This window comes from Cyprinus carpio, chromosome B1 (assembly GCF_018340385.1).
Source record: "Cyprinus carpio isolate SPL01 chromosome B1, ASM1834038v1, whole genome shotgun sequence".
NCBI classification, from domain to species: domain Eukaryota; kingdom Metazoa; phylum Chordata; class Actinopteri; order Cypriniformes; family Cyprinidae; genus Cyprinus; species Cyprinus carpio.
In genome coordinates this window covers 23,116,352-23,128,624 of record NC_056597.1, presented here as the reverse complement: position 1 = coordinate 23,128,624, position 12,273 = coordinate 23,116,352, and positions in this window count along the sequence as shown.

The window sequence follows — 12,273 nt, the reverse complement described above, 5'->3', positions numbered from 1 at the left end:
TTTAAAATAACTGTTTTCTATGTTAATATATTGTAAAATGTAATTTATTTCTGTGATGCACAGCTGTATTTTCAGCATCATTACTCCAGTCTTCATTGTCACATGATCTTCAGAAATCATTCTAATATGCTGATTTGCTGCTCAAGAAACATTTCTGATTATTATCAGTCTTGAAAACAATTGTGCTGCCCAATATTTTTGTGGAAACCATGATACATTTGAATTTTCAGGATTCTTCAATTAATTGAACCTTCAAAAGAACAGCATTTATTTGAAATAGAAACCTTTTGTGACATTAGAAATGTCTTAACTGTCACTTATGATCAATTTATAGCATTCTTGATGAATAAAATAATTAATTAATTTAAATAAATAAATAAATACTTACTCCAAAATTTTGAGTGCATAAAATTAATGAATGAATAAATAACTAAATGTTTCTGTAAAAATATAACGTATTAATAAAAAATAATAATTACAATTAAAGAAAAAGTGGTCATGTTAATGTTGAATTTTTGCCAGGATTCATTAAGAAAAGTAATTTAATTTTAATTTAATTTTAATTTAAGTGCTGAATGAACTTGAACTTGAATTTATCATCAAATTCTCCCAAAACCAAATAATCTGAGCTGCTAACTTTCTCTGTTTTAAGGGCTAGAAAATACTGGTGGCTATAATTTTCCACCAGTCTCATACTGTAAAAGTGTTTTGTCACTGTAGTTATTTAATAATACTGAACAAACCTGACTGCAATTACTGAATTACATCAATAAAAGCCCTGTTCAAGGGTCGGAGATAAACAGAAATATGTTCATTTCTACAGTGCAAGCGTACAGGAATCAGTGGATGTCTTATCAGGAGTGACACTGTTCTTATTTAGGTTATAAAATCCATTTAATTGTCATTTCTTTATTCAATGAGGCATGACTTGTGAACAATCTGAGCTCTCTGGGAGTATTACAAGTGATTAGGTTAATTACTTTTGCTGACGGAGGAGTCATAATTACCGCACTGCTCCTGTGAAGAAGGTGAGGATTCAACGATCTTGAATCCTAAACAACCTTGAAGAACTATTGCAGTGAATCTGAGAGCAAAAGACACTTGTGCTTCATGACACAGACAAAACTCTTTTACTCTGTCAGAGATCAGGAGGCCTAATGAAGTTAGAACGTTTCTTTTAGCTCTCTCTCTCTCTCTCTCTCTCTTTCTCTCTCTCTCTCTCTCTTTCAGATGTTTCTCCTGTAAAGACAGACATGAATGAGTCATTAGTTGTCAGAGTAAAAATAAAATGAATGTGGACTGAGTTCATTTTGACTCATTTGACATTTGATCACAGATGTTGGTATCTTGGTAAATGTGAAAATATATATTGCTCAATCATATCTGTAAAAAAGCAAAGGTCTCTCTCTCTCTCTCTCTCTCTCTCTCTCTCTCTCTGTGTGTATATATATATATATATATATGTATATGTATATATATATATATATATATATATATATATATATATATATATATATATTACATTTTGAATGTATTTTTTTAAAGAAACAAATACTTTTATTCAGCAAGGATGCATAAAACTGATCAAAAGTAACATTAAAGACATTTATAATTTTACAAAAGATTTCAATCTCACCGACTCCTCTTACTGACTCCAAACTTTTACGTGTATAACAGTAATAAGTGTATTACAAAAATGTGTTAAAATTATTTTATTCATAAAAATATTATTATTGAAATAAAATAAATTTTGTGTACAGACACACATACAAGATTAATTTATTTATTTTTTACTTTTATATATAAAAAAAATCACATTAAAAAAGGATCACATTCTCCACAAAAATATTAATCAGCACAACTATATTGAACATTAAAATTAATATCACCGATTCCACATCTCTTACCTTGCTGCCTATGCTTTTCATTCTTTATTTATCCACTTTGTCTTGTGGATTAGATATTAATAGGTGAAATTAATCGTTTACATTTCTTTTTTTCCACTGCATTAAAAAAAGATGTGCTATATCAAGTGGAAACCATGAGAAGTTGTTCCCAAGGGTGTGCTATATATCTTTTAAGGGGATCTTTTCCTCGAGAGGCTTGTACAATGCACATCACTGACTATTGGAGCAGAAATAGCCACGGCGTGCAGAGACTTATGGCATATTGTTGGTTGAAACTCATTGGGTATGCAGGATTCAGACTGCTGGCACGGATGTTTTCCTGCTATCAGACTGCTGATGAGGGTTTACGCTCATAGAGGGCACATTGACTGCCAATATGACTTTTTCTCCAGAGACCTGATGCTGATGACGGGTCCCGGCAGGCCTGGAGAGAGTCTGTGTGTTACGAGCGACAGTGTGAAGCAGACAGCTGCATGGACTTGTATTTATGCCCTTTCGTCTATAGTTCTTCCTTCTGTTTCTCTGTTCAGATGTATGTTGCAGGTTGCACTGAAGTGTCAAGGGTATATGTTGTAAGGCCTTTCAGAGCCGTGCTGGAATGATGTGGCTCTTGGATTGAACTGAAGACTTTGTGCTTGAAAAGAAGGCAGAAGACCGTCCTGCTAGACTTGTGGGAAGGAATGGTGGTGTGTTAGAGAGGATAAAGCACTTAAATAGATCTAAATAAGCTTTTCTGATGGGATTCTCATACAGCATTTCACTGGCAATGTAAAGGTCTTGGGTTCAAGGGAAGGCTCTTTGGATCGCTTTTTCAGAAAAGTTGAAAGTCTTGATCTGTAGAAACAAGTTCATATCAAGTCAAGGTTGTCCAGGTGCGTTGTGCTCTTTCTTTCTTTCTTTCTTTCTTTCTTTCTTTCTTTCTTTCTTTCTTTCTTTCTTTCTTTCTTTCTTTCTTTCTTTCTTTCTTTCTGCTTGTTTGGTTGCTTATTTGCTTTTTTTTTTTACTTGCTTGTTTGCTTTATTTGATTGGTTATTTGCTTATTTATTAGCTTATTTATGCTTATATTTATTTGCTTTTTTTTGCTGTAGTTACTCATTATCTTATATTTTAATTATTTGTTTATTCATATTTTTAAAATATGTTTTATATTTATTTATATTTGCTCATTTATTTATTAAAGCTTATTTGCCTATGTAAGTTTATTTGCTTATATATTTGCCTATTTTCTTCATTTATTTGCTTATTTATGCTTATTTGATATATATATATTTGCTTATGCAGCTGCTCTTGATAGCCTCTACATTTTTATCATATGAGTTGACTTTTCACTCTGTTTCCAACACCACTTAAAATAATAAATATGATTTGTTATAATTTGATTATTTTACAGCAGTGATCTTTTTTTTAACATACAAAAATAAATAATTTGATGCATCTTTTTTATTATTATTTAATAGGATGTTGCATTCAGAATCAGAATCGGCATGAGCTTTCTGAGTCTTTCCACTGCATGAAAAAACTGGTTTTCCTGCTGGAAATGCAGGTAACAACAGGTGCTCAAGCTTGTCAACTAGTTCAAGCTGTGTGTTGGAACACAGTCCAGATCCCCATCGGTTTAGCCAGCTTTAGTCTGATTAACCAGTGTGTGTCCCAGTCTGATCATCAGCCATCTACAGTATAAACTTTGACCTGGTTCTGTGACTATCAGAAGCTGATTTTAGCTGTGTATTTTTAGCATGGTATAAAAAAAGGTGGTAACCACAGGGGAACACAGTTGACACAGGTGTGCACATGTTAATTAACTCAAAGGAAGATGATGGATCCAGATGGCACCAGATGGAGCTGATGTGGAGCTCCTGCATTCCTGCTTGATGATACTGGACCTTCTTACTGGTTTCCACTCTTAGAAACTCAGATCTGGACGCTTCATATCGGTTGTGTCAGACTGCCTGGATAAACCATTTCAGTCTCATTCTTTGAACATTTCTTACATGGTTAGCCAATATGTACGCATATTTTGGCTTCAATATGTATTTCAAAGCAAATTTGAAATGAACAGATCCAACTCAAATCTGTTAATTGGCAGATTAAATATTCCAGTAGATATTAAAGGTTTATTTGACCCGGAAATATATTTTGCTAACAATGTAAATTTTTTTTTTTTTTTTTTAATTTAATATATTATGTTCTGGTATTACTTATTAGTTTGTTTTAGTTTAGTTAACTATAGTTAATGCAACACTGCAGGTATCATGAACTAACAATGATCAATATGTTTCACAGCATTTATTGATCTAGTTTAATGTTAAATGTTTAACAAATAACAGTAATAAATCCATTAAAATCAAACAAGTTCTATTCATTATTAATGTATTATTGATTATATTAATATATGAATGTATTATGAGAAAATCAACCTTTTATACCATAAAGCTTTAGATGTACGAGAGCAGAGACTCTTTTCTCTCTGTCTGAGTTTAGTTGGATAGTAAGTGAACAGATGCTTTCAGCGGTTGCAGTCAGAGGTAAGATGACAGGAGAGAGAATGTCAGAGACGAAAGGCTCACTAGTAAACTGACAGACAGTTTCAGTCATGAGTCATACTGTATGTTACCGCCGCTGCTATTTTCACCTGCAGAAATCAATGTTGCTGCGTTTTTCTGCGTCTCTGCTGTTCTTGAGGTATCTAAGGAAAAGCTTTTATACATGAGGTGTGATGATGTGGTTTAGAAATGAAAGGAAACAGAAAATTATGTGTGATTATCAAGATCATAATGCTTACCTACTGAAGTAAAACATCAACAGATCTTTAAGGACTGCCGCTGTAGATGCTGTGCAGTGTGACTGAATGTCACAGCTGGAAAAACAACATTATCTGAGAGTAATTACTTATAAATGTGCCTGGAAGAGTCATTTTCTTTCAAAATGTAGCCTTATGAACTGTATAAAACAACGGGTCAAGGTTTGAGAACTCAGACAAAAACACAATAGCTATATTTCTTGTGACAAAATACATGGAAAATATATGAATATATTCTACCCTTTCTGCTTTATTATAGCATAGTATAAAATGTATTTATATATAATGGTGAAAATAGCAGATTGAATGATTTCTACTGATTAAATGAAACATAATAAATATAAAAAAGTATTTTTTATGCTAAATTACTGAAACCAATGCTAAAGTCAATCTAAAATAAAGTAAAATGTTTTCTGTAATTATAACTATTATGTAAGTGTAATATAAATATCCAAATATAAATATATTTATAAAGTTTATATAATAGTTATTTATGGCAACATTTAAATTTCATTTTATTATTTTTTAGCATTGAATGAAATATTATTTGTTTTTATTTATATTATAGTTATATTTATAGTCATTTTTTTTTCAAATTGATGCTTTTTAGTATTTAATGAAATATTTATATTTGTATAATATTTATATTTATATTTATAGCAAGTATTTTAATTTTATTTTAGATTGCTTTCTAGCAGTTAATGAAGTTTTATATTTAGACAATATTAATTTTTATTGTAATATTTTTTTTTTTCTAATTGATTCTTTATAGCATTAAATTAAATGATTATTCATTCACTCATTCACATTTATGTATTTATGTATGTATGTATGCTTATCACTATGCATTCTTGGACTGTCTTTGTGAGGGATATTTGTGATGCTGATATAGAATCTGACCAAGATGATCTTTTCAGAAAGCATTATACTGACTACAGGCTTTTAGTTGAGTGTGCATTTGAAGCTGTCTATCTAGATATGGGATCGGAGCTTGAATATAGTGGTATTTTAAAACATGCAATCATTGTGAACTGCACCTTGCAAATGCAGCGGTTTCACACAATTTCAGTGGCTTTTTGAAAGCACTTTTATGGCTTCGAATTTTTATAGAGTTATTGACTTTAGGTCCTCGTCTGCTGCGTGTGTAGATATGGAGGAACATATTGTTCTTAGAATGCCATTTTAGGACCTTTCAGATCAAACACACCTTTTGTAGCTCATTGTCCTGCGCCAATTATTTAGCCCAGAATTACATGTGTCTGTCTGTCTCTCTCACTGTCTCGTATGTGACTGCCTGCTGGCATTAGGTCTCATATAATCCCTCATTTGGCGCGTCCCAGCGGGGTGTTGACAGGGTTTGTGCCTCACTGGCATTGGCCTGGAACCAGATTACACAACCAACAACAGGTCATGCACTTCATTAGCATGATATAGTCTGGAAGTAAACGGCTGGGTGATATCAGCTTCACAAAGCTACTAAATACCATCACGTTTATTCCACATCTGTTAAAAAGGGCGACATTTCCGTGGAGCCAAATGAGTCCAAATCAAACATTTTGTCTAGTTCTTAGAGAAAATGTCCCATTTTTATTTAATTTAATTTTATTTTATTTTATTTTATTTTATTTTATTTTATTTTATTTTATTTTATTTTATTTTATTTTATTTATTTTATTTTATTTTATTTTATTTTATTTTATTTTATTTTATTTTATTTTATTTTTTTAAAGTCTGTCTTTTAATATTTGGCGTTGTAAGGTTAACTTGTTAACACTGGTGGAAAGCAGAAGTTAATTTAGTATTTTATTACTAAGTTAGTATTTTTCGTTAGTATTTAATGCACATTTATATTTTACATTATTTTAGAAATGTGTTTTTTTTCTATTTTATATCAAATTATTTTTTTTATAAATATAAAGATTTTAATTATTTGGAAATTATTTGTGTTTTTTACAGTATTAGTTAATGTTACATTTAAGATTTTTTTAGGAAAAGCAACAAGTGATGTTTAATGTGTTGACAGTAATATACTGACAGCTTTTTTTTTTTTTTTTTTTTGACAGTTATTAAATTTATTAGTTTGGTTTTAATTAATTAAATTAAATTTTTCCCCTTCACTCATTTTTGATATTTTATGGTGATCTTTTATTTCAGTTAATTTGCTAACTAATTTTGAGTTTCCAATAATATTTTTTCACTTTAGTTTTATTTTATAATAAAAATATTTGTTATACATCTAAGTTTGTCTTCATAGTATTATTCAATCTTTATTCTCCATAATTTTACAGTATTTTCAGTATTTTTCTATTTGTCCCACAAATGTGGTTTGAGTTTTCATTAGTAGCATTGGTTTCTCGTTGATTATAGACTCCAGATTTGTAAACCAGTTTTTCATTGGGGGTTTTGCCTTAATTGTACAGCATAAAAAGAACGAACAGGACGTTGCATGAAAACAGAGGCTGAATGGGAACAAGACATGACCGCATTTAAACCAGCAGGCCTGCATTATTGTATATAGATGATGTAAATCACCATTCTTAACAGAAACACATCACACTGCAATCAGCCAGCAATGGTTTGTGGGGTTTCTGTCTGCCATCACTTTCAATTTGTACACTGTACGCTGGTCTCTCTAATCGCTCCTCACCACTGCTCGCAGGTATGTCTTGTTTATCATGTTTAACACAAAAGGCTGGAGGACTAAATTTCCTACTGCCATCTAACCCTAACCTCTCACTTTGTAACTTAATCTACTAATTTAGCAGAAACATCGCAGAGCAGTTGCATGAAAATATGCCACTAATTGTTTGTTTTAAAGCTTATTTCCTACTGAAAAAGAGCATAAAATGGTTTTGGATGGAGTGAAAGTGCATTTGAGAGGGGATAATGTCTTTATTGGTAATGATAACTTGCGTTGAGTGCTACATATTAAATATTTGATGAGATGCTGTATATGTGATAGAATGTCTCCAAACTCTGAACGCCACAATTGAGATTCCTGTGTGTAGATTTGGGATATTTGTAATGCATTGGTCTTTCCAGACGACCGTCTAAGGGCAAAAGCACAAACCAAGTGAGGAGTGACCTTGGGTTGTGCACGAGGTAAAGTAAGATTTAAAGCAAAATTTAAATCCTTTTTCAATGAAAATCATTTTCTCCATTATAGTTTCAGATCACAGTCAACAGCATATTCTTATTTGGCATGTCATGGTTGTGAAATAAGTTTAAACACCGGCATTTCTGTGACCTTTTGTTGACGTCAAACCTGGTGAGATGTTCCAAGTTTGTAAATGTGCATGCATAAATAAGACCTGAAAGATTTTAGTGAATAACAGTTTAATTTCAGTCTGTTCCTCACATAAATATATCATACGACTTCAAAAGAACGTCTCTTCTGCAAGGCTGCAAGGCTGCATTTATTTGATCAAAAACACAGTAAAAATTATGAAATATTATTACAATTGAAAATAAAGGTTTTCTATGTAAATACATAGTAAATGTAATTTATTCCTGTGATCAAAGCTGAATTTTCAGCATCATTACTCCAGTCTTGATGAATATATAAAAAAAAATAATAATAAAAAAAAACACCTGACCTTGAAAGTTACTATATATATAATTTGCACGCCACATACAGTTTTTTAAGGTACTTTTATGGTGCTTTCTTTGTAGCTTAAAAGCCAGCGTGAAGATGTTTTCATATTTCTCCTTTTGTGGATTATTCCTTTAAAGCAATGAATGTAAGTCCTTGATGTATACGAGAACACACTTTGTCCTCCTGCTAACAACATTTCTGTAGTTTACTGTGGGTGAATTGCCATGCACACACTGTATATTCTCAGATGCTATTTATCCTGTCTAAACTGTCGCGGCCTTCAAATGTTCCAGAGGAAACTTATACGGTTTCTGAACATAAAAAGTTTTGCTTTAACACAGTAAAGCTTGATATTATGTGCAGATTTGCATCCTCACCCATGTTGAAGCACAAAATGAGCATTTTCCCACTACAATATTGGTTTGCAAAAAGGTATCGCACAGATAATTGTCTTGCCTGAGGATAATGACTTAAGGAATAGTTGCTGAAAATGTGCTCACCCTCAGGCCATCCAAGATGTAGATGAGTTTGTTTCTTCATCAGATTTGGAGAAACAAAGCATTGCATCACTTGCTCACCAAAGGATCATCTGCAGTGAATGGGTGCCGTAACAATGAGAGTCCAAACAGCTGATAAACACATCACAATAATCCACAAGTAATCCACAACACTCCAGTTTAAGTTCACTTAAGACATAACCGACTGTTTTCAAGGATACTCACCAAGATGGGTATTTTGACATATTTTTGTATGTATTTGTCAGTTTAAGCACATAAAGACGTGGAAATAATGCAATGTGAGGCTTGCATGTTGCCTGAAACGTGGCTCTGTGTGTGCACTGTGCTCACAGAACACTGAAATGGAGGTGTTATACACATTTTCTTGTGCCTGAATGCTTTAAAATCTCTTGAACATTCAAATTGGCAATGTTTATTCTTCTGTTAAAGCGAGGGAACTCCATTCGGTGTTGGTACTCTCTATGTGCACACAGAGTGCAAGTACTGAATGTCTTTTTGCCCCCTTTTTGTCTTGAAAATCAGTGATCATGACTATCAAGTCCCAAACATGACTAAAAACACCATAATGATACCACTAAAGTAGTCCTTAAGAGTCTTGTACTGAGAGTTTAGGTTTTATAGTGCATTTTGTGGCAAAACACATGCAGGTTTGAGTAAATTATGAATAGAAATGACAGCATGAAGGTTTGAGTAAATTATGAAAGACATCTATTTCTTTAAAACCTCCAGCTGTTTTCACAAAGCCACAGAGTGGGATCCATTTTTGTGACTCATTTTGTGTTTCTGTGAAGGCAGTATGTGGACGAACAATGTCTTTCTGCAAGCCTCATTAAAACAGCTCAGCTTGTTGCCTTTAATTGTAGACATTGTCCTTGTTCTGTGCCCTACACACTTAAATAATTATAATGATCATATAAAAAAGAATAAGACGATGACAGATTTTTCCCTGGATAATTAGGTTCATCTCCTCCGGCAGTCTCTCTGTTGAATCTGAGAGTTTTAGGTTAAATAATGGATGTTAAATCAAGCATGCAACCTTCAGTTCTCGTACAGTATGAGCTGGATTTCACTCACTCTGTTTCTACATGCTGCAGACGCCCTCCAGAGAAACATAAACAGTAATGATCTTGTTATCATTTCCTCCCTCGTTGTTTGACCGTAAAGGAAGAATATATGTGTGTTGTGTTGCGTGTGATGTGAATGGAGACAGCGGTGCTCTTCTTACAAAGAGCGAATTAACAGCCGTGAAGCTGAACAATCGCACTGTTGCCATTGGAAACCGGCCACTTTATGAACTTGCCTCTGAGAATAAAACCACTTTGCCACATTCACACTCATGAGAAATCGATAAATTGTGGAGGAACTTCTTGTTAGCAAGAGTACGGCCAAATCAATTCATGCAAAGTTAACTTTGTAGGAAGTCACAGCAAGTTTAAGATTAGTTTCAGCCACATTTTCAGTTAGAAACTGAATAAAGAATGAAGTTATAGGTTATAGGTTGTTTTAAGGCAAGACACTAAAGGCAAAAACTTTTGTTTTTTTTCTCATGCACTGATCAGTTTTGAGATTTTATTTTGGTTTTTTGTTGTTGTGATGACTTAAATTGTATGTTTGTTTGTTGATGTATTTTGTGTGTGTGTTTTGTATGCTGCAAAGTCGGGTCTAGAGTTTGTTACAATTATACTTATCTTGAATAAAACCCAATAGTAACAGTTGGCTTTGTTCTGTAAACTGGACGGCCAAAGTATGAGTATCTATTATTAACAGCCTTTGCTTGAGACATCAAGCTACATTTTTAGAAAGTGCTCACACTATTTACGGGGAGAAATTGGGGAAAAATATGGTTAGAATAATACAGATTCATATTACCCTTCAAAAGTTTGGAATAAGTGGGATATTTTTGTTTTAAATAAATTAGTTTGAATTTAATTGATTAACATAGTGTTATTGTAGTATACACTAATAAACTACTCAGAATTCATTAACAAATGATTATTGTTAATTCATAGTTTATAAACTATACATTAATATAAGTAGTTCTTCATTAACTGTCACTGTAATTAACCAAATTATTATTGTTTAATTAGCTCATATGTAAAGAGTTACAGTATTTAATGCATTGTTAGTAGTTCCCTCTATATATTAGATCAAGGAAAATGGGAAAATGTAATTTTAAATATAAATATTAAATATTAGCTATAAACTAATAGTTTATGTGAATGATTTGTAAGTACATTATTAGTGTATGGTATTATAAAGTGTTAAATAGGGGATATTGTGACATATATATGCAGTATATATATCTATATCTATATATATATATATATATATATATATATATAGATATAGATATAGATAGATATATATATTCAGTTTTCACAGAAATGTCATTTTAGTAATGTTGTGTTTTTGTATTTTTTAAATATGTCTATATAGTTTTTAACTCATATATTTTATGTTATTAATTTTAGCTTACTTTAGGTATTTATTTATTTATTTATTTATTTTTAAGGTATTTCTTGTGGCAGCAAGATTAATTTTTAATGAGCCAAAAAGAATGCACGTCACACCTCTGTTCATCAGTCTGCACTGGCTACCAATAGCTGCTCGCATAAAATTCAAGGCATTGATGTTTGCCTACAAAACCACCACTGGCTCTGCACTCCTTTACTTAAATTCATTACTTCAGAGTTATGTGTCTCTAGAAGCTTGCGTTCTGCAAGTGAACGTCGCTTCACTGTGCCATCCCAAAGAAGCACAAAGTAACTTTTACGGACTTTTGAATGAAATGTTCCCTCCTGGTGGAATGACCTGCCCAACTCAATCCGAGCAGCTGAGTCCTTAGCCATCTTCAAGAACTGGCTAAAAACACCATCTCTTCCATCTTTATTTGACCCTCTAACTTTAGCCCTCACTATTCTAATTCTATTCATTAAAATAATAATAATAATAATAAATAAATAAATAAAAAATAAAAAACTAACTACCTTTCTAATCTTTTTGTATTCTATCTGTTTCCTTTTCATTTATTATACAGTTATAAAAAGACCTCTAACACTAGCTTGCTCTATTCTTTTTCTATCCTATCTGTTTTCTTTTTATTTGTTAAATTATTTAAAGCCCTTGCTACGTGTACTGTGTTAAGCTAACTGAGACTTGTTATAGCACTTGTATATCATTGCTCTTTTGTTGATTTTGTTAAGCTTCCATTGTCCTCATTTGTAAGTCGCTTTGGATAAAATGTAAATGTAAATGTATTTTAAATGTATTTAAGTATTAAACTAGGTATTTAAATGAGAAATATCTCCAATATTGTTGATTTAATTTCAAAGTTTTATTTGACAGTTTTTTTTATGGTTTTGATTAACTATAATAATAATATTGTGACATTTCACTGCTATTTAAATGAACAGTATTATATTTAGCATTGCATGTTTACCTGTGATGGCAGA